This window comes from Cebus imitator, unplaced genomic scaffold, assembly GCF_001604975.1.
Source record: "Cebus imitator isolate Cc_AM_T3 unplaced genomic scaffold, Cebus_imitator-1.0 Scaffold126, whole genome shotgun sequence".
Classification (NCBI taxonomy): domain Eukaryota; kingdom Metazoa; phylum Chordata; class Mammalia; order Primates; family Cebidae; genus Cebus; species Cebus imitator.
In genome coordinates this window covers 5,022,028-5,046,621 of record NW_016107441.1, presented here as the reverse complement: position 1 = coordinate 5,046,621, position 24,594 = coordinate 5,022,028, and positions in this window count along the sequence as shown.

The following is a 24,594-nucleotide window of genomic DNA, read 5'->3' as shown; positions in this document are numbered from 1 at the left end:
TGGCCGAAACAGCTGCGCTGGTGACCGTGGAGCACCTCTGCCCGGGAATTTCCTAGTCTGTGGGCAATAAAAACACGGCGTCCACTCACCCTCTACGCTTTCACTGGGAGCTGCAATCCTGAGCTGTTCCTAAACGGCCATCTTGGATCCACCCCCACTTCCTCGTTCTTACTTTATTCAAGTGTATGTTCCTTCATTGAATAAACAGTTACTGGGTATATTTTTATGCTTTTTTCAAACTCACCAGGATTATAGGTAAGAGTTTCACTAAAATATCCTAAGTTCTGTTAATGGAAAACGTATTTTCATATAATTTAGCAACAGCCATAGAGCCTTCTTTAAGTCTTCTACAGAACCCTAGCTGAGGCAAGTTAAACAGAATATTTCATTTTTATTACATGGCTATACATTAGCCTAAAAGCAGCTCTCTCCTAGGAATCAACAGTTCTCCTCCACCACCCACCCACTCACCGTATTCCTCTGCTTTCAGCCCCACTGGCTTCCTCGCTGGTTCTCAAATGTGAAACTCACAGTCCCACATCACAGCCTTTGTACTTGCTTTTCCTGCTGCATGGAATGATCTTTTAGCAGATACCTGCTGGACAGTATCCAGCTTTGGTTGCAATTACACACAATTATTTATCATTCTCAACCTGTTCTGGGTAAATAAGTGCTGTCTCCAAATTCTTCAAGGGCAGGAACCATTATCTTTACTTGTCGCCTCTCTTCCCAAGATCCCAAAGTTGAAATGTTCTCAACAAATAATTGTTGGTGATTTCATGGAGTGAAAAACGGCTCATACAATATTAACAACTGAATTCTTGAAAATATGCACAAATGAGGTACAATTTGACTCTTAGTGAAGCCTTCCCTGGCCCTATGTTTCCTAAAATTTTTCTGTCTGTCTGTCTCTGTCTCTGTCTCTCTCTCTCTCTCTCTCTCTCACACACACACACAAACACACACACTCTCTCTCTCTCTCTCATGCACACACACTCTTACACGTACTCTCTCACACACTCACACACAAACACACTCTTACACATACACACACATTCTCTCTCACACACACACTTTCTCTCTCTCTCTGTGTGTGTGTCATACACACACACACATACACACATACTGTCTCTCTCTCTCTCTTTCTCTCTCTCTTTCTCTCTCTCTGTTTCTCTTTCTCTGAGGCAGACCAGCTGCAGAATCGGACTTCCTAATCATTACACTTCACCACAGTCAAATAAATCCCAGTACATTTATATAATGGCACATTATGCAGCTGAGAAAAATAATGAGGCAGCTCAATAGAGGCATACATGAGCAATCCCCAAGATGTGCCATTTACATAGAAAAAAACGAGGTACATTATATGCTGTCACTTGTGTGAAAGAGGAAAAGCATGCTTTTTGTCTGCTTATATCTTTGGGAGGATGCAGAAGACACTGGAAACATAGTTTTACCAGGAAAACGGGAATTAAGGACTTGGGATCAGGGATGAGAGAACATTTACTTTTTACAATTTTGTGTTGTTTGGCGTTTTACCATGCATAGGTAGTGTTAAATAAATTAAAAATTACCATCTCAAAAATTCTGCCCCCAGCTCAAGTAGTCATCATAGTTTCCAGAAAGGATTCTTCATATATTGGGTATGGCAAACTGGGCTCTAAATTCAGTCCTTGTGTTAATGCCTTTAAACATAAAAGTAATACCCTCTGGGTTGTGGAAGGAGAAGTAGTCCAGAGAGAGACAGATGCAGGGATTAAGGACACACAAGTTGGCCTCAATGCTTCTTCCCTCCTCCAGGATCTGTTCTCTAATTATTCAATTAAAAAAGTCTGCAAGACTCACAGAAAAACCAAAGGGGCCTCAACACCATCCCAGCTCCTTCACCATCCCTTTACACCACAAGTCCCCACCACCAAACCCATGTACCGTAAATTAACCTGTCACCTAAATCTCACTAAAAAATGCTACATGAGGGGACTGGAAGTCAAAGCTGAAGGGCAGATATGAGCGGTCAATGGCAACAATCTGCTGACAGACTGAAGCTCAGTCATAACCCAGAGGCCACAGTCAAGGGTGCTTTCACTCACAGGCGTGAGCGGGTGTCATGAGCCTGGGTTCTACACTGGCTCTGCCACTAGCCTATCATGGGATCTTGAACTAGGAAAAATAGCTTTACCTGCCGATCCTTACTTTCTCCACACATAGAAGTCTGTAGTGTCAGGCTAAGGAATGTTTTTCACAATGTGCTTTTCAACCCATTAATGTCATGAAATCAATTCTGTGGACTGTAGCATGATTTCTTTTTAATGAATGGGAATCAAATGGAAATTATTAGGCTATACTGCCTATAGCAAGAGTAATTATGATTTTCCAAAACTTTTATTTCAATGTTACAGGTGAATATGTTGTATCTCCACATGGAAATGTGCACAGTAAATAATAAGATAAAGCAGAACAGAGGATATCAGTAAATTACCCACAGTAAGGGTTATAGTTTTTAAACTTTTGTGTCAGTTGTGTGTGGGGTATGTACTAGATAATGACATAAAATACCTTAATGTATTTCTGTTAACGTGCCTCATAATTGCTTTTGAAAGCCATAGGGGAAGTTATTCTCTAAGCTCTTTTCAAGCTCGTTGTTTTATAAGTCAACTGAAGACAGTATTACCTAGTAAAGTCTGAAAATAAGAAAGTCTGGATTCAAAGCCCTGTGCTGCCATTTAGGGCACTGAGGATCAGGTACAAGTTAACCTGCCTAAGCCTCAGCTTATTATGCATTCTCTAAAGATCCCGCTTAGAGGCGTGCGTGTTTGGGAATAGGAAGAAGGAAAGAGATCTTACTTTTCTTCCTGCCTGTCTACATTGCTTTCACATATTTTCCTGATCCAACTATCACCTCTTTTCTATTCTGGTTAATCCTGTCATTGCTATTTTTGTCATCTCTTTGGTGATTTCTTAATTCCTTTACCCATAATCGCAACATCAAACTACTGGAAATATGAGATGAGAAAACTGCACGTACATAACTTAGAACCATGTTGGCGCATAGTAGATACTCAATAAATGGCAACAGTAGCAGTAGCAAAAGGAAAAGGAGGTGGTGGTGGTGATGGTGGCGGCAGTGAGAGTAATATTTATCTTCAATGCCCATTAAAAGGTGAGAAGAAAGGGTGAGATGTTAGGTCTATGTATCAACAATATCCTACCCAGGAAATTTCGCATTTCAATAAAGAACCATAGAAAAAATTAAATTATTTGAAGGCCCAAAAAATTAGCATGCAATGTAGGCATTCTAGGAACCTGTGAGGTAAGAAAGGGAGCAATCTGTTATGGTAGTAGAGAAATAAAGAGAGGTACCTCTGCCTTGCACCTGACCCTGAGATACCAAACCAGAAAATAACACCAATATTCCCAGCCTGATTATGGTAGAAGGGCAAAGTGAATCATTATCTGTGCCTTCTTTCCTTGAGTAATCAAAGTCTTGTTAGTATGGGTTGATTTGGCAAGCTTTTTGGGATTCAGGGAAGATGCAAAGTTGAGATATTTCTTCTGCCTTGTCAGCCCTGATTACAATGTTTTCAAAGGATCATACACAATATATCACACCGATGATGTGTGCCTTACTGTCTCCATAATATTGACACCATGTGATAACAATCTATGTGTTATCAAAGTCAAAGCACGCTGCATATGTTTCTGTGTCCAAGGATGCAGTTCAGTTGACCCATTTAGTCATACTCCAAAGCATCCCAGAGGTAGAGAGAAAGATCTCAAGGTGACTGCTTCCCATCTAAAAAAGGGTTAGGAAGAAAGGGGAGCATCATCTGATCATGACTTTGCCAATGACCCTGTGCCAGGGGATTGGCAACCAACATCCATACATCTCTAATTCTTGAAATATTACATACAAGAACATCAAAGGGGGATCCTACTCCAGACACATTTTCCTGTTTGAAAACTAGACTGTGAATCTCAGAAGCCCATAAGGCCTTATGGATTAGGACCTGCCAAGATGCTCTCAAACAAACACCCTTGTCTAGAGGAATTTGCCCTATCAGCAAATAATCTCAGGCCTGCTTCACTCCTTTTCAACAAGAGCTTCATCTGGGGATTGTGCAGTTGCAGGCTGTGTATCTGACTATGCAGAAGGCTTGCAAGCAAGCCTTCAAAGCAAACAAGTAGCTCACCATGCATGTGTTAATCACTCTCAGCAGGGCATTAAGAGTTCTGGGCCAGCAGCCAGAAACCACTGGCACTCACACTGGCAGTGGTACTACCTTGCTGGGTGACCTCAGACAAGGGACACCTTGCTGGGTGTCCTTTCCCCCTCTGAGCCTCAGTTTCTTCATCTCTTCTTCAAATTGATTGGACTAGATTATTTCTAACCTTCGTTCTCACTCTAGAAAGCCTATTAATTTTTAAAACTTTTGGGCTGAGAAACAAATGTGTCTTTCCAAGCAACTAATTAAATGTACAGATAAAATCACATTAACTTATAAATCAGAATGTCCCTTCTAATTATATCTTAAGCAACATCACAATGAGACTTGCCCAAAGCTTACATAGTTAATCAACAACTATTGATACAATTACACTCCTACGTGAAGAACTGGTGCCTCTAAGGATGCATGAAGCCTCATGGCTTTCAAGTCCTAGGCTTGGATGTTTTTGTTTTAGCATTTAAGGACAATGGCCACTTTTTTCTGAACAGATTTTTTCTTTGAGAATTAGCTCTAAGTTTCCATTAGCCATTCAAAAATGTTTTTTGTGAGGTTCGATATGTCAGGCACTGTCCTAGGTACTATAGATCCAACTTCCAATAAACCAGTCCCCTGATCTCAAGAAGCTTATATATAGACTGAGTGGCAGATACACAGAAGTAAACAGACAAGTATACTTGAGTTTAAATGGAGGAACACATTATAAAGACATCTAACACAGCCTTTGAGGACTCAAGGGAGATTTTCCCAAAGAAGCAATATCTATGCTAAGATATTGCTTCTTTGGGAAATTTGAGATATTGCTGAGACCTTATAAACAGATGGGAGTCAGCCAAGCAATAGAACAGGGGATGGATCTACGAGACATTCCAATTGCTAGAAAAGTTAAAGCAAATATTTGGAGGTGATTTAACCACCTAAAAATTATCCCCCAAAGTTCAAAAGATTCCCACTGTTCTCTTCAACATTCTCTGCAATGGGTTTAATTAAAATGCAAACCAGAATGTGTTTCATATGCAACACTGTCTTAAAGTATAAAGAACAGAGACTCACAGCAATGCAACAGTAAGGGTTAGGGAAGTTTAAAAAGGAGAGATCTGGATTCTGTCAGTCTGCTACTTAGAATCTGTGTAGGTCAGGTAGCGGCTCACACCTCTAATCCCAGAACTTTGTGAGGCCAAGGCTGGTGGATTGCTTGAGCTCAGAGGTTTGGGACTAGCTTGGGCAACACGGTGAAACCCTATCCCTGAAAAAAAAAAAAAATTGGCTATTCATGGTGGTGCATGTCTGCAGTCCCAGCTACTCAGAAGCCTGAGGTGGGAGGATGGTTTGACTCAGGAGGCGGACCTTGTAGTGAGCCAACATAAATATCCACTGTACTCCAGCCTGGGCAACAGAGCCAGATCCTGTCTCACAAGTAGTAATAATACATAAATAAATAAATAAATAAATAAATAAATAAATAAATAAATAAAAATAAAAAGAGAATCTGTGTGAACTGGGCAAATTGCTTAACCTTCCTAATGTCAGCTCCTGAGTTAAATGGAGCCTGGCACACAGTAAATATTTAATAAAAAGCAGTAACCATACTAGCTGACAGGTATGCAGGATGCCATGCTAAGCACTTCAATTATTCATCGAGGTTAATCCCTGCAACGTAAGACAACCTGTTACTGTCTTCAACTTGTACGTGAAGAAATGAAGACTTGAAGAAGTTGAATCACCAGATCAAAGTTATAAAAGCAAGGCAGGTGGGGGTAGGCTTTGACCTCTAGTTGTCTGCGTCTGCACTCAGAGCCCAAATCTTAACCATTAAGTGTTTCTTTCACCTTTCACTTCTCCACTGCCAGTCATGCCAGCAAAGTAGGTTCTCACCATTGAAATGGAAAAAAAAAAATTCAGCATCTTAATGAAGCAGATTATAAATGTAAGGTATTCCTTGGTTCATGTTCTAGTCACAAATGACTGTGCTTATTTAAAATACATGTATCAGAGAGTTGCTTATCAACGCTACCTAAGGCTCAATTACCATTCTTGAATAAGAGGTCAGGGTTAAAAGCAAAATATTCAAAAGATAAATTTGGATCTGAAAAGGGAAAGATGACAAAACAGTTTGCTGGACAAGATGTCTTGCACCTTTGGCCACTTTTCAATGAAATAGAAGGGAAAAGATGTTGAGGTCACTAAGAAAACAGTTTAAGTGGGCCAGAAAGACACCGAGTGTGTGTGTGATAGCTCCCTTCTACCTGCAGAATGAGGCACTGATCTATTCTGAGGGAGTCAAAAGCATAATAATGAAGGGGAGGAAAGGGGTGTTTCTCGCACCACAGCTAGATCCACTAAGTTGGGAGACTGAACTTGACACTTTGGACATAGTGACACATTGACCTGGCTCATGGCATCATTTTGTGTCAAGTATAAGTACAAATACCAACACTCATGCACTGAAAGAGCATTTGATGTTTCTATAAATGCTTTCCGACTTGGCACAGGAAAAAAGAAAGAGTTTAACAAACATCATTGTGATTGCAACACTTCTCAAAGAGCTTTCAAAGTTGCCTCCAGGTGGTCCTGCTTGTTTCCTTGGACCTCAGTGGGCTGCAACATAGAGTCTACTACTTTCTGTATTTCTATTTGGCTGGAAGCAGGAGGGACTCAGAGTTCTCCTCCTGAAGCTGTCTGGAAGGGATCCAGTGTTGGAATCCAGAAGTGAGGGAACAACTGGGGAAAACAGTAATGTATAGATAGATGTAGGCTTGGGCATGGACTAAAAAGATAGATCTCTGAGCTTTCTGCCCCCAAGGTTTTGATTCAGTTAGCCTTTAGGGGAGTCCGCAACTTGCATTTTGACTACGATGCATGTGACCTTGATGATTAGCCAGGCATGACAACTACTGGTATGATGAGAATGCTGGACTGAGACTCCAGACACTGGGCGTTGGTTCAAGTTCTGTCACCTACTGGTTGTAGGATCTCTGGCAAGACATTTCCCAGTTTCTTCAGCCATTTTTGTTTTTCTCAAATGGTAGAGTGGGGAGGGAGAATGCTTGGGAAAGATCTCCAAGGATCTTTTGGCTCCATCAGCCTAGAAAGGGCTATTAGGATTAGCAGCTACGATGGCACATAATTAGGATGAAAGATCCTGGAGTCAACCACACCTGGGCTCAAATTTTAGTGCTATACCTTCTAGTTGCTAGGCCACTGACAACTAAAGTAATTTCTCTGGGACACGTTACATAATTTCTCAAAGTCTTAGTTTCCTCAGCTAAAATGCAGATGATAACAGTGCCCGTGACATAGCTTTTTGGGAGTGTTAAATGGGCAGATAGTATATAAAGAATGCCCAAGGCAATGCCCTGAGGAATCCTCAGTGCCTGTTAGTTGTGAAAGTCCCTGACAAGATCAACCAAAGGAGTCATCTGCCTTCCCCTGGAACTACAGTGATTAATGAGGTTCATGAAGGTAACCCTGGCTGAGCAACTTCCTCGGGCTTCTCCTTTTATCAAGAGAAATTCACAAGAAATGAGCTTTTCTGGAGAGAATAGGATGTTAAACAGCATCTCCTGGGAAGAAATCCAGAAACAAATTAGAGAAGGGTGTTATACCATCTATACCACACTTATCAAAACCCAGTTCAGGGACCACTTGCTTTAGGACCAACTGGGGCACTCAAAGTAGCGTATTCCTGTCCCTATTGGAACTGGCTCCCAGGGGAGTGGCTCTAGTAATCTGTGTTTCTCAGAAGCTACCCGAGATTTTTCTAAAAACAAGGTTAGAGAATCACTGGCAAATATTGTCAGTGAACCAACCCTCTGCCTCAATTCTCCATCTTGTATTTACCCAGAAAACTACAAATAAACAAAAACTATGACTACAAATGCATTTATGCATGTGTGCATTTACCAAGAGTCTAAACTTCTTGTACTCATGTCATCTCCAAGGAGTTCCAAGTGGGTTTCCAATTTCTGCGTAATTCATGACTCCTCAGCGAAACAAACACTAATCAAGGGCTGGCTACTTAAGGATGTGGAATTTGTCAACTTAGAACGGCAGCATGGTTTACAAAAATTAAATATAAAAAGCATGTGATTTCAGGACACCTCTCTTTTCCAACCCTTTCCCTCCTCCCCATCTGGCTTCTCCACCCCGTTTCCCACTCCTTTCTCTTTTTATTCTCTTTTCTCACATTGTTCTTTCCTCGGATTTATTTTCCCTCCCTTCACTTTCTCTCTGCCACTCTTCCCTGCTCTTATTCTTTGCCCTGCCTACCTTGTAACTTTCTTGTCTTCTCTCTGCCCTCCCTCTGTCTCTGTGCGTCTCTGCCTCTCTTGTCATCTCTCTCTGCCCCTCTCTCCCTCCCTCTTTGTGCCGCTTCTCTTTCTCCTTTTTCTTCTTACTCTAATTCTGTACGACTATCCGTCTGTCTCTTCGTAATATACAATACCTCCCTGCCCATTCTCCTCTAGGGCCCCAGCTCCTGGCTCCCTTTCGAATGCCAAGACTCCAGGGAGCATGTTTCTGGTGACGCATGCGCCCCATGCTAAATCACCCAGTGAGTGCTACACATCCAGGAGTTCACTCTACTTAGATACCTTGATGATCTGCTACCAGAGGCCCTGCGTGAGGAGGGCTCTCCTTAGGAGGGAAACTGAATTGGGGCTGGAAGGATGCAGCAAAATTCCAGAGTAAAGGCAGCCAGGCTAAACAGCTGTGGTCTCCAGAACTTCATTTCCCAGGAGGGAAAGCCACTGGGGCAAGCACCAATAGCAGAGGGTTCTTTTGTGTTTTGGAGTGTCATCACTTTGTTTCCAACATACAAACATCTCACTGCGAAGTGGGCAGGCAGCGGCATAACAGCGCCAAGTGAGTGCTGGGAAAGCTTTAGCTTCCCCAAATCTCCATCACTCTTCCCAAAGCCAACCCACTTCCTTAAAACACAGAATCTAAGTAAAAACGTGGTGCCTGCTATGCATGTAGGCTCCAGACAACTCCTCCTTTTCCCAATTCTCCCTCACGCCACACACACACACACATACACACACACACACACACACACATACACACACGCAGCTACTCTACCTCCCTCCTGTACATCCACCTCTAAATACCTCCTTTATAGACATTCCAGAGCTTCACCCATAAACGCGGGTAACGGTCCCCAATCTACAAATGAGCAAGCCGAGGAATGAAGTTACGCAGCAATTTTAGAAGATTCTACTTTGGAAGGTCCACAGCTTTGGGGAATTAAAACATTTTGCACTTGGCTACACCTGAAGTCACCGAAGAAAGGTGAGTTCAGGTGAAACTTTTTCGAAGCGCATTCGCGCCCTCTCCTTATTTGTCTCCCTAGCGGGTGCAAAATGTTCTCTCTCTAGTTTCTTCTATCCAGCTTTTAAATTCGACCTGTCCCCACACTCAACTCGCACACATCAGGTATATGCCCGCCCATACCTGCCCTGGTGTATGAATCTCAGGATAAAAGTAAAGAAGAATAAACTCCAGCAGGACTCCTGGTGTTCCTGCAACTCCCCCTCCTTTCAGTGGAGTACAGAGGAGCAAAACTCTTGAGTTTTGGCTCACCGCCCATCCGGAGGAGCTGGGATACTGCCGCCAGGGACCTCGGGCAAGGCTACGGCTCAAGTCCGAGGACCAGCCAACTCCGCGCCGCCCAGCTGAATGGCCTCTCAGTTGCCTGCAAGTTGAAACCTCAGTCGGGCACACAATGAGGCCGCTGTTTTCCGACAGGAGGCATTTGGATGCTTCACACACTCACCCCAAATCGGGCCTGAAAGCAGGGAGTGCATTTCCTTGCCCATGTTCAGATGCGCCCGTAGAAGCAGAGGCAGCCGGGCCTCAGGGAGAGAGCGGTTCCCTCCCCCGCGCCTAGCCACAGGAAGCCCGCGCAGGCCACCTGTTGGACTCTGTCGGGCCACCCTGTGTTGTGCGCCCCTAAACCCGCACCGCACCGCGGATCAAGACAATCTGGCATTCCGGGTGCTGGATCCGTCAGCAATAGATAAATTTCAGTCGCGCCTACTACTCGGGCTACCTTTCCTGGAGCATGTCTCTCTCTCTCTCTCTCTCTCTCTCACACACACACACACACACACACTCTTACACTTCCTTAATATACCAGTAGTCTCTTTAATGAAGCGCGTTTAGCCTACCCTAAGGGCTAGGGTTGCCCACGATCTCTTAGCGCGCCCAGGCGGCTGCGGATCTCCAAGCGCTTATGCTGAGAGCTAGCTTCACGCGCGGGCGGCTGAAAAGCCCCAAATGGCACGTTGGTGAGGAAGTCAGCGATCTGCTCTAGGGAGCCACTTTTCTCCTTGGGAAGCGGAAGGGTACTCCCTCCTTGGCTTAGAGATGCAGGGAACTGGGGAAGCCCCAAGGCAATCGTGTTGGAGGAACCAATGTTGCGTTCCGCTGCCAATCCCAGGATAAGTGCAAGGAGACCCAACTTTCTCCCATGTCTTTGCCATCCATGCAAGCCACTAGCTGGGGGTAAAGGGCGCCTCCACTAGCGGGCTACTCACCCCTTGGTGTAAACGCTATCCAGCAGCCACCAAGCCGACCGGTGCTCGCGGAGTCCGCGAAACGCCTCGGTGTCTTGCTCCTCTCCTGGGCCACGCGGCGAAGGCTACGCACTCCAAGCCGGGCAGCTGAGGGCAGTCGATCCCATGGGTGGCGAGTTGGCAGAGGGCGCGCCGCCCGGCTGGGGGCGCATCGCTCCCAGGTCTGGCGCAGGCTGCGGCAGGGAGAGGGGCTCACAGGGAAGTTGGAGGCGCTGGAGGCGGACTTCGGACTTCCCGCTCGCTCCGGCTCTGGCGGCAGGGTGCGTCCTTCCGGATAGACAAGGGATTTGCCAGCGGAACAGGGGTCGGTGCGGGCCAAGCGGCTGCGGATTGTCTCCGCCGGCCGCCGCCTAGAAGAAGCGCAGCGGCATCGCGCTGCCTGGAGCCCCCAGTAGTGGCTAGGGCAGAGAGCGCGCGATAGAGCCGGGCTGCTTCCTCCAGGCTGCTGGTCCCTAGTGCTCACAGCCCAGCCCGCTCCAGCCCGCCGAGCCCCTCCTCCCGTCCTAGTCCTCCTCCCCTCCGCTGCTTCGCCGGCTCGCAAGGCTCGCCTGGGACCCGAGGCTGAGCGGAAGGCGGCCGCAGCGCCCGCAGCATGGAGGGCGATCTCTCCTGCTCGGACTCTGGCTCCGGCTCGGGCTCGGGCTCCGGCAGCGGCAGCAGCGGCCGCCACCTCCCGCGCGCCCACGTGCCGGAGCCCCGGTGTGCGCGCTCCGGCTGGCGGGGCTGGAGGTGGGGAGCGAGGGCGAGCTGCGGGTGGGGGCGGCGGGGAGAGGCTGCACAGCCGCGCGGCGGAGGGAAAGCCGCGGAGAGGCTCCCGAGGGCGCAGGGCTCCTCGTCTGCAGCTCCGGGAAGACTGGTGTGCAAGGCGCCCCCAGCTCCCTGCTCCCTTTGCAGAGCGGAGGGAGCCCGAGCGAAACGCCGGCGGGGTTGGGGGAGATCCACTCCGCAAGATCAGTCGGCTGTGGTGGTGAGGGGGCGACTACGTGTCTCCGCCGAGGGGACGGATTTCTAGTATCCTTGAGCCCCCTCTCCACTCCCCGGAGAAGAAAGGGGTTAAGAAACACCGGGTGAAGGAGTGTGCGGATTCCCAGCGAGAGCGTGTTCCGGCGTGCCCCGCCTTCCTCCCAGAGAAAGCACTTTTCCCGTTAACCAACAGACTCCAAGGGTTTCTCCTTCCAGGGAGAAGGGAGGTGTCTTGCAAGATGGGCCTGGCAACCTCCAATCAATTGACAAATAATTCGTGAGCACCCACTCTGAGCGGCGCCGGGCAGCGTCTGGAGCACAGGGCCCTCCCTAGTTGGGAGTAATGTATTCTCTGCTCTGCGTGCCCTTAGGCAGGCTCTCCCTGGGCCTCATTGCCCTGGCCATAAAATGTGGTTTCTTTATAATATGAGTAAGAAAAACAAAAACACGAGAATTTAAAAATTAAAAGACAATTTAAAAGATGGGCAATAGCGCAATACTAACAAGAACGACAATTAAGAACATTTCACAGTAATAGAAAATGAGAACTTTAAAGAAACAAAGTTAGCAAAACACACGTAATACTGGACACCATGTGCAATCACTTAGAGATCATCATCTCCGATCCTCTCATCTTAATGGAGAAATTGAGCCTCAGGGAAGACACGTGGCTTGCCCGCTGTCACACACATCCGGTTTGGTCAGCTCCCACTCTGGTCTGCTCCTGCCAATCCCGGGCTTTTTCTTCCATACGCCAGTACACAAATTATGCTTGGCATTATTGAGATGAGACATCAGCAAAAGAGGGGTAAGGGAGAAAGACACACACACACACACACACACACACACACACACCTCACACACACACACAGAGAGAGAGAGAGAGAGAAAGAGAGAGAGACATTCATTCCCTCTGGGGTTTCCAAAAAAGGCTTCATGAAAGAAGTGGGATTTAAGCTAAAACCTAAAGAGTAGGCAGGATTCGAATAGCTGGAAAAGTAAGAGGAGGATGTGAGAGGTCAAAATGAAGGATGAAGAAAGACACATTGGAGCAGCAGCAAACAAGTTAGCAGGAGCAGAGAGCTTGCCTAGACAATGAATGGAAGGGGGGGGGGTCACTGAAGGATTTTAAGCAGTAAAAGAAAATAATGGAAGCTTCATTTTAGCTTGATCAATATATCCCTGTACAGGATGGTTTAAGAGGGGAAGGGGGGTGGGTAGAGGGAGACAGAAAAGGAACTTCAGGCAGAGGAAACCATTAGGAAGTCAACGCAGCTATCTGAATGCAAGTGAAACCCTGATGCAATGGGGTAGCCGGTAGAAGGTAGAATAAATAAAACTCTTCTTGCTTCTGTTTTTAAAAATCTTCTTTATAGTAAGGACTCTACTGCTAATTGCAGGGGACATTGTATGGAAAGGCACCAATGTTTAAAACACGATGGAAAACTGGGGGCCAACCCTCAGATAAAACAGTGGAGCTTTTCACAGTAACTGGCCTGAAGCAGATCTGGTCCCTTGGTTTTAACATTCAGCACCTGGAAGCCAGACAGCAACAATCCTTAGTGAAGAATGGGGTAAGTTAGGATTTCTATCAATCAACCAAAAGCAAAAACGAGACAAAGAAGGGAGAATTATATTTTCTTTTATTCCTTGGAGGCACTTGAAGTCACAAACAAATGACTTGAGGGACTTCCTCAGGTTCTTCCTCTGGAAATAGTCTCTCCATCTAGCACTTTGTCTTCTTGGGTGGATAAGCAGCAACAGCAGCACCTGGGAGTTTATCAGAAACAAAATCTCAGGCCCCAGCACACAGCAATTGAATTAGAAACCATCCTAACAAGATTCCTGGCTGAGTCATAGACACATTAAGCTTGAGAGGGTTTCTTTATCTGTTTCTCTCCTAAGATAGTGTCTTCAGACTTTTCGGTGTGATGCTGTATTAGTCTGTTCTCACACTGTTATAAAGAATACTACCTGAGACTGAATACTTTTAATGGAAAGGGGTTTACTTGACTCACACTTCTGCAGGCTTGACAGGAAGCATGGCTAGTAGGCCTCAGGAAACTTAGAATCATGGCAGAAGGCGAAGAAGAAGCAGACATCTTCTTCACAAGGCAGCAGGATGGAGTGTGTGGGAGCACAAGGAACTGCCACACTTTAAAACCATCAGCTCTTGTGAGAACTCACTCATTATCATGAGAACATGAGCATGAGGGAACCAGCCCCATGCTCCAATCACCTCCCACCTGGTCCCTCCCTGACACATGGAAATTACATTTGGAAATGAAGTTTGGGTGGGGACACAGAACCAAACTATATCAGATGCATAGTAAAAACACTTCATATTGCACTATAGTGCCCCCCACACACACACACACATAACTTAAATAAAACTTTCACAAAGCAACATGTGTCCTTAATTTGTGATTCAGTCAAATATTTTTATTCAATTTATTTTTTTAATGCTGGTCATGATCTACTGATTGATTTCATGTCCTGCAAATGGGCTGCAATTTATGGTTTGAAAAACATCGAGCCGTGATATTAATTATTTCTTCCTTGGTTTTTGGTTGCATATATATGTGTATCATATCTCTTTCTACTAGCCTGTGAGTTCCCTGAGGGCAAGGTTCAGTTATTTTTTATCTTTGAAGTACAAGTCAGAAATTAACAGAGGGTTTTATATGTAGTAGCAACTCAATAAATATTCAAGGAGTGAATCAATCAATGAAGGCATAAATTGATTCAAGTTAGGGACTGGGACTGGGAGCAAGTGGAGCGAGGGCAAGGGTGAGGCTTGGCATGTAGGAGAGGGCTAAACCAAGAAAATATTTATCCAAACTCCAGTTTACTGAAACATCATCAATGGACTATTAGTAAAAGTCATTTCTAAAACAATCATATATTCCAATGTTCCACTGTCAGCCAGAATCTCATTTTCCAATAGAGTTCACCTTTATGGCTTCACAAAATTTCAGGCTATGGGGGCTTAAGATGAAGGAAAGCATCTGAGTAGCTAACACATATTATTAGAGGAGGAAAGGAAATTAGGAAGGGACAAAGACAAGTTAGTGCACACCTGATCTTATTCTGGGACCAGAGGTGCTGATCAAGGTAAAGGAAGAAGTGGCACTAATTACTTGGATTGAGGCAGATTTTTGTCTTACCGTAGAAAGATACTTGACAATGAGATCTTTCAAAAATTTACAATGGCTTATTTTGAAGTCAGTATTTTTTTTTTTTTTTTTTTGCCACAGGAGATATAGCGCAGAAAGGTACTTGTTTACCAACCAATAGCACTTTAGAGTGTAAAGTATTATAATTTATTTAATATAAATAAAATCAAAACCTAAAGGGTAAATATTAGAGTCACAATATTTCACATTGTAAAAGGATCTCAAGTGTGCACTAGTCTAGCTCTTCATTTTAAAGGAATCTGAGGAAGTTATCACACATTCTCTTATCACAGGTCCTGCAAGAAAGCTGTAGGTCTAGGATTTGATTTCAGGCTTTTAGACTCAGTCTTCATCGTGACTGCCTGTTAATCCTACACAGGGATACTGCAGACTGCACAGTTAGGAGCCACTGTTTCAGCATAAAGAAGAATGACTGATGCATTGCCTAAAAAGCTGGGAATGAATAACATTTATTAAGTATCTACTATAGAGTAGGCACTAGAGCAGGTGTTTTGAATACATTGTTCCATAAAATCTCCATTAAAAAATCCATAAAGTAGAACATTTTAATCTCCATTTGCAAGTGAGGAAAGAAAGAGTCATAGAGGCTAAGTAATTAGGATTTTAAGACTGGAAAGTTGCAGAACAGGTTTTGAACAAAGAGCTGGATTAATCTAAATCCATGCTCACTCTCTTATGCTTTGCTTCCCAGCCATGGAAGATTTTAAGCAAAAACTGGCAGGGAAATGAAAGAAAATAATTCTGATTGGATTGAAATAGCTGACCTGAGAAGTAACCCCTTTTGCTGAGATTCCGGGACGCTTTAAAGGGTTATTTGCATCAAGGTAGAAATACTATTAAGTAATTTGAGTACATCCTGGTATGTAGAATCCACAAACTGACTAAGTGGTGGCCATGATAAGTGAAAGCTAATGCTGTTGTTAACAGCTGCATTGGCCACAGCTCAATAGTAAGTTTTGCATTAGAAGAAATTCATTTCCTGTATAAATTAGGATTATTTTCTTTGTCAGAATAACAGACACCAATAGATGCCCTCCAGTTTAGAATGGAGGTCAGAAAATTAAAGAATTAGTTCAAGTAACACATGGAAAGTAATGAAACAAGGTCTCTGGAAGGGACTGGAATGTCGGGACAAAACCTTTCTCAATCTCATATGGTTTCTTTCTATACATCTCTATATGTGTATCTATGCTCCTTTTTAACTCATTGTCTTGCTATCCTTATATTTCTTTCTTTCTGCAAAAGAACTCTCTGCATCTCTGCTTCTGTGGCAGAAAATGTCCATCCCATGCATTTCACAGGTTTTGTGGGGGTTTTTTGTTTGTTTGTTTGTTTGTTTGTTTTGAGACAGAGTCTTGTGTTGCCAGGCTGGAGTGCAGTGGGCCAATCTCAGCTCACTGCAACCCCTACCTCCTGCGTTCAAGTGCTTCTCCTGCCTCAGCCTCCCAAGTAGATGGAACTACTTGGGAGTCACCACCATGCCACCACGGCCGGCTAATTTTTGTATTTTTAGTAGAGACGGGGTTTCATCATGTTGGCCAGGATGGTCTCGATCTCTTGACCTCGTGATCTGCCCGCCTCAGCCTCCCAAAGTGCTGGGATTACCGGCATGTGCCATCACGCCCGACCAAGTATTTTTTAACTTGCTGTCTCTGGGCCCCAAGTCTTATCTACCAGGAGAGAGCATCTTATTAGCCCATCTAGAGTCAAATGTCTACTCCTAGATAATCACACAGAACCAGGAGTATGGACTCACAGAACCAACAAAACTGATAGAAGCTTAGCTTTGTGAGTTAGATAAAAAGTGAGGAAGGTGATTGGGGTAAGTACCAGAAAGAGTGTAAAAATCTGGCTACTACACTCCTTACCAAGAACAATCTAGTGCTTTAGAAATGGTGCTGGGGAGCTTATTATACACATATTAGATTGTAGGAGGTCACCTGTGAGACATGAGGACCGGTGACGTCATAGCTGATTTAAAGCCCCACAGTACAAGTGGATCCCCTTTTGAAGATCCCTGCCACCCATGATCCCGACTGCATGGATTTGAATCACATGGTTCCAGAATTAATGGGAAATAATGAGTGTCCCAGGCAGCCTGATGTACCATTTCATCTGAAGATTCACCTGGTTTCCTTGAAAGAACACTGAAATCGGTATTCAGACAACCTGGATTCAGATCCTAACTGCCCTTACTTGTTAGGTGATTTGGGGCAAATTACTTCAACTAATCAAAATGAAAGGCTACTCAGCATGCCCTGCCTACCTCAGAAATCTGTTCTGAGAAGGCAAATGAGATAATATCTGTGAAGCCAGGTCTATGTAAAATCTAAAGCACTGAGCAAATGCAAGGGATTATTAGTAATACAAAACGTAACAGGAAGCCAATGAGTTGTAACACTTAGGTTGCCTTTGCAAATATCTATTCTACCATGCACTTTGGAGTAGAAAAAATTCATGCTTCGAGAAATTTAATGAATGTGAAGTGTGTTTATTCTGTTTTTATGAGGCATGGTTGGGTGAAAAAGATCAGTGCAGCTCCAAAGTGAAGGATTGAAAAGTGTATAGTTTTTAAAAAAAAAAAAAAAAAAAACAGAGCCTTCTCTAGTACTAATATCAGTACTAGTAATAGTAATACAGTAATAATAATTATCATATTGTAACTGGGTTTTTCTCGGATGCCAGTGATCGTTGTGGGTTCTTGGCCTCCAACGTCTTAAGGAATAAGTGGTGGGGCCACTGCAGGTGGACCGTATGCTCCTAAAGTGAATATTGGACCCAAAACAGTGTTGCAGAAAGGTGATTTTATTTAGGTAGAGAAAAGAGAAGGAAAGGAGAAGAGAAAGGTTTCCATGAAGAGTGTGGAAGGGGATTCCAGAGGGGCAATCCCGGAGGGAGCTCCCACCATGTGGGAGGGGATTCCAGAAAGCTGGAAAATCTGGCGCAGGTGAAGCACAAACTTTTATCCTGGGAGAAACCCCCACCTTCTCCAAGATCCTGAGCCAATGAAAGGAGTTCCTTAGAACTTCAGCTGGAGTGATCGACTTTTAGTTTCTTTCCGTGCCAGCAAAATTCAAACACAAACCGTTGAATCTCCGGGATGGAGAGATGGTAGGGGGCATGGCGCTGGGGAAATTCTTGCCCTTAAAGCTACGCCCTCCTCATGGACCTGGAAAAAGAACACATTCCCTCAATAGGGTTGCCATCTTCCAGGAATCATGTTAAATATTTCCTATGTAGTAACTCTTTAAATCTATATCACCTCCTCAGTTGGTTTCTGTTATTGTTTCTGTTTTAAAGATTAGGACACTAAAGCAGGGCAAGTTAATAATTTACCCATAGCCTCAGAGATAAGTGGTACAGTCTAGATTAAAGCCCAGCTTATTTTAATTCAAAGTTAAAGTAAATGACCAATACACTATTCTGTATTTTATATATCCTTAGAGAAAAAAATGTGGTAAATGCCAAGTTTTAATGGTAAAAAAATTTATGTAAAAGAAAGCATTTAACCATCAAAACTGTTCAGTTATAAATCCACTTATGTGTTTGATGGGTGGCATTTTTCCATTGGAGATGGATGATCACTAAGCAAAACTGAACCAATTTAATCACTACACACCTATTTAAATGGTGTTAGAATAGCAATACTAATTATTGATGAAGATGCTGAGTAACAAGAACTCCCATCATTGCTGATGCGAATGCAAAATGGAAGACAGTAGAAAGCTAAGCAAAGTCTTAACCATGCAATCAAGAAACTGAATGTTAAGCATTTACCCAACTTATTTGAAAATATCTTCACACAAAAACCAGCAGGCAAATATTTATTGCAACTTTATTCATAAAAACCAAGAACTAGAAGCAACCAAGATATTCTTCAATGGGTAAATGGATAAATAATCTGCAGTACATCCATATAATATGCAGAATTCAATGGCATTCAGTGATCAAAAACTGAGCTATAAAGCCATACAAGATACGGATGAATCTTAATATATATTGATCAGTAAAACAAGCCAGTTTGTAAGGGCTACATGCCATATAATTTTTTTTGTGTGATATTGTGGAGAAGGCAAGGCTATAGAAATGATCAACCAATCAGTAGTTGCCAGGGGCTTGTGGGAGGAGGAGAATGAAATAGTAAAGCACAGGGGATTTTTTTAGGGTGATAAAACTATTCTGTGTGGTACTGTAATGGTGGATAAATGACATTATGTATTTGTCAAAACCCACATAACTTTACAAGACTGAACCTCAATGTATGTAAATTTTAATAAATCATTTAGGAGGTCATGGGATCCCAAGAAAGAATGTAGACTTTGACAGATGAATATAACTATACTATAAATGTATAAATGTACTATAAATGTATGAGAGAAGGCTAGAGAGATCCATGTGGTAATGGATTAGAATTGCAGAGATCAGTATTAACTCAAGTTTAATATAGATACAGATGGATACATACAGAAATAATTATAGATATGTGAACATGCACAGGATAGTATACAGATATATATTTCCTTTTTCTGTCATTTAAGAAATCCTAAAAGCAATGATACTCTAGTAACTTCACAAACCTAACATCCAGATTTTAGTTTCTAATATCATTCTTCAATAAAAGGAATCAAAGCTCATTGGAGAAATTTCTAATCCTATAAATGGGACAAGAAATGTTCAAAATAATTTTGGATCATTTTATAGTTCCAGTAAGAAAGTGCTCAAAACACACACACACACACACACACACACACACACACACACACTAATAGGGTATGTCAAATGGACAAAGGAGCCAACTGAAAGAGCTTACAATGACCAACACTAGAACAATTTCAACAACAACAAAAAAGTGTTGGATTACAGCCCAAAGCATACAATATATAATCATGTGTTTACACATATAGAAATATATGTTTAAATAAATACATAAATGAAGACAAAGAGATAAATCTCCCATAGAAAATAATTCCAAATAATTTCTGTAGTTACTTCTCTCTCAAGGAGATAGAGCATAAATAATCCTCCATCCCCTATGTGTGGGCTGGGCACAGTGAATTCTCTCCAAAGAGTACAGTATGCAAGAGGGATTAATGAGGAACTTAACAGTGGAGAAATTGAAAAAGCCCTGTCTTAGCCAGGTGGTCAAGGTTAACATCAATAGTGATGTAAAATTGATAGTATGTATATCTGAAATAAATAAATTGATGAATATGACATTTTATTTCTGTGGTCTTCTTCCCAAGCACCCATAACCACAGTCTAATCATGAGGAAAACATAAAATGAATCCCAGTTGAGAGATATCATATAAAATATGTGGCCAAAATGCCAGTTTGTTCAAAATTGTCAAAATCATGAAAAACAAAGAAATTCTGGTAAAATGTCCCAGCCAAGAGATACCTAACATGATAATAACTAAATGTAATGTGATATCTTAATGAGATCTTGAAAAAGAAAGGGTAATTTGATTTAAAACCAAAATATTTGAATATAATCAACTTTAATTAATAATAATATATCAATGTTGGTTCGTTAACTTATCAAATGTACCATAATAACATATTTTCTAATAATAGAGAAAGTGGATATGAGGTATATGGGACTCTGTACCAGTTTAATAATTTTTCTGTAAATCGAAAACTATTCTAAAACAAAAAGTTTAGTTTTTAAAATGTATATAATAACATCAATAATTAATTATAAAGCCTGAGGAGATATCTAGAGGAACTACATAATATTCGTTCCTCAAATAATAAAAGTTTAGCGCAAGAAACACAAAACAAAACAAAATGAAAAGAAAACTTAACTAATTTAGATTCATCAATGAGAAAAAAAATAACAGTTAATTTTCCAGAGAGGTCAATATTCCCTTTCAAAATCTTTAGAAGCCTCATGTTGTAGTCAAGAACAATCCTCCTCCTCCTCATTTTTCTGCTTGCTAGGTCTGTTCTGTTCATATTTAATGGCTATTTAGACATCTGAAAGATAATATTGATCTGTGCCTTAAAGTGGAATTGATTATTCAGCATGCCAGTATTAAAATGTCCCTGCATTGCATAGACATTTTCAGCACACAGGAATGCCATTTTGTCAACAGCATGTATTCAGTAGCTGTAAGATTCAATCTCGGCCAAGCAGATAAAGTCAAATTCCATGAATAGAGTTTGATTTAGTTTTAAAAAAAAAAAAAAAAAGCAAAGTGCAAGTGTACCATATGCCAATTTAATTCTGGAAAGAAAAATAGAGGGAGTCCTTTAAAAGGATGATTGTTGTATAGCATCTGGAGATTACTTAGTGGAGAAAAATGTGTATATGGTACTGCAGCCATTTGAACCAAGTAAAACAATTAGGAGGTGATTCAAATTCCAATTTCTATTCATTTTTTCTCATCATTGGCTTGGTGGAGGGCAGAACAGCAAAATGAAGATTGCCAGTCAGTTCAGAATTACTAAAGGAAACGACTCTACATTCTATTATTCACACATACTGTGGCAAACCAGGCAGAATTACACTATTCTTCTGGACTTCAAAAGCTGTATAATTTTTCTACCAATACTTTCTAGGTACAGTATTTTCTTTAGAAAACTTGTGTTATGCGAGTTATTTTTGTTGTTGTTGTAGTTTTGTGTAACACAAATATTACTTCCATGCAGGTTATCTCTTCTCTCAGAAATGTTTCCAGATTAAAAATTTGAAATCCAGCATAGCAATGTAACCAAACTTTTTCTTCTTTGGCATTCTGGAACTTCATGATATGAAGTTACATATGTGAGATTTTAATGTTGTAAATTTAGCAAGCATAGTTAACAGTTAGAAAATATTGAAGTAAGATGGCCTAGGCATGGTGGCTCATGCCTGCAATCCCAGCATTTTTGGAGGCCGAGGCGTGTGGATTGCTTGAGTTCATTTCAAGACCAGCCTAGGCAACATGGTGAAACCCTCTACTAAAAATAAAAAAAAAAAAAAAAACGAACAACAACAAAAAAACAATAGCTGGACATGGTAGCAGGTGCCTGTCATCCCAGCTACACAGGAGACTAAGGCAGAAGAATTGCTTGAACCCTGGAGGTGGAGGTTGCAGTGAGCTGAAACCATGCCACTGCACTCCAGCCTGGACAACAGAGTGAGACTCTGTCACAAAAAAAAGAAAGAAAGAAAGAAAGAAAGAAAGAAAGAAAGAAAGAAAGAGAGAGAGAGAGAGAGAGAGAGAGAGAGAAAGAAAGAAAGAAAGAAAGAAAGAAAGAAAGAAAGAAAGAAAGAAAGAAAGAAAGAAAGAAAAAATATTGAAGTAAGATATCATGGAATATGGGCCCAACAATTCCATTCCTAGGTATGAACCCCAAACTAGAGTTCAAACAAAAACTTGTATGGAAATGTTCATAGCAGCAGTATTTGCAGTAGCTGAAAGATGAAAACAACCCAAATATCCATCAATGATTAATAAATATACAAAATGTAGTATATACAATGGAATATTATTCAGACATAAAAAGAAATACTTACTGTAACATGGATGAACCTTGAAAATATATTTAATATTTACTGAAAGAAGTCAGGTCACATATTACATGAAATATACAGACTAGGCAATTCCATAGAGATAGAAAGCATAGTTGCCAGAGACTAGGGAAAGTGAGGGATGGAAGTGACTGCTTCCTTTTGGGTTGATGAAATGTTCTAGAACTAGACAGTGGTGATGGTTGCAGAACCTTGTTAATGTACTAAAGGCCACTGAATTGTATACTTTTAAATTGATAAAATGGTTAATGTTATATCATTTGAACGTTACTCCTTAAAAATGTAAGTATTTAGATATATTATAAGAACATGTTTTGGGAAGTACCTGCAGGCTGAACCTCTAACCTTGTGTAATTGTAACAACCTTTTTCTTCATGTGGAAAGTAGGAGAGAATTAGCAAACAGGAAGCACAGACACTGCCAAGACAAAAGTGCATGTAGAAAAGGGCTCCCAGGGAATCAACTCCCTATGGGTACTCTGCCTGGCTGTTCTTTTCCACTTAAAACATCAAAAGTAGAAAAACAAAACAAAACCAAAAAACCTCCCATCAGGCAGAGGAGCAGATGGAGATTGAGATGGTCTATCAGGCCAGGAACAGGCTGTGGTGAGTACAACACTAGTCAGGGACTACGTGTGGCATCTGAGAAGGTGTTGAGAGCATCCAGTTTGCTCTGCTAAGTTAATGGCAGATGTGGCCAGACTGTAGATGGGGTTGTTTAGTGGAGCCGTGGGGATGAAACCTGACTGGAAGGGCTACAGACAGACAGTGGATCAATGAAGAAGCATAGACATGAGAGTGAATGCAGGGTATGAGCAGGGAATTATGAAGGAAGCCAAGTAAAAGTAGCATTTGCCAAACACATCTGGTCTCAGGTTTCTTTCTGGGATGTGGTAGATCTCATTTGTTATCTCTCAAAACAATAGTATTTCATGAGTCACACCTTTAAATAGTGTGCCAAAAACAAAAGTGATGTCCAGCTGAGATTAAGCCAGTGATAATTCACATGATGAAAGCAGTTTCCTCTTTTGTTTTGTTTTTGTTTTGAGACAGGGTCTTGCTCTGTCACCCAGGCTGGTCTTGAACTCCTGGCCTCATGTGATTCTCCCACCTTGGCCTCCCAAATCGCTGGGATTATAAGCATGAGTCACCATGCCCAGCCAGGAGTTTCCATTTGCTTCATGTTAACTAAGGGCCAGGTCTGTGCTAATAGCATCACATGGATTCTCTCATTTAATACAATTATCCCTCAAGGGAGGTGTCATTAGATGAGGAAACTGAAGCTTGGAGAGGTCAAGGAACTCTCTCAAGGTCTAACTAGTGGCTAAACTGGTTAGAAGCTGAGAGTCTGACTGCAATCCCTGCTCTTGTCATCACAGAGGTATTTCCAAGAACAGCAATACTCACACAAAAGTGTCCGCGGTAAACCGAGTGGGCCCTTGGCCTATAATAATCTGACTCTGAGTAAATATGCAAAGGTCCACAAACTAACCAAAGAAGATAGCATGAAAACCAAGACGTAAATGTGAAACAAAAGAAAGATATCAGCAAAATACTTTATTTCAATTATCTATTTATACAACTGTAACCCCCAATAAACTAAGAGCTGCTAGCAGGCAGGAACCCTGAGTTTTTCACCCCAGTGCTTAATATAGAGTCTGATACACAGTAGCCCTTTAATAAATATTTTGAATAAATGAATGAATAAATAAAACTATGCATCTAGTATAATGACTGATAAGAATGATAATAGTTGCTATCATATATTAAGCATTTAATTTGTGCTTAGAAATGTACATTCTATAAAGATTGTATCTTATTTTCACCTCCCAACAAATACATACTATTATCCCATGCTACAAAGAGACTGAGGTTTAAAAAGCTTTTCCAAATTTAATTGTCTAGTAAAAAGTGAATGGGGTTTTAAATCATTATCTCTATGATTCTAAGTCCCAGATGGATTACACCTCTTCTCTCTATTTTCTATAATAGATAATATATCCCTTAGTGAGGAGGGATTGGTGATTATGCACTTTTTGGAAAATGAAAATTTTAACATTAGATTTAAAAAACAGAATGCAAAATTATACATGTGCTTTGATTACAACCGTGCAAAACTT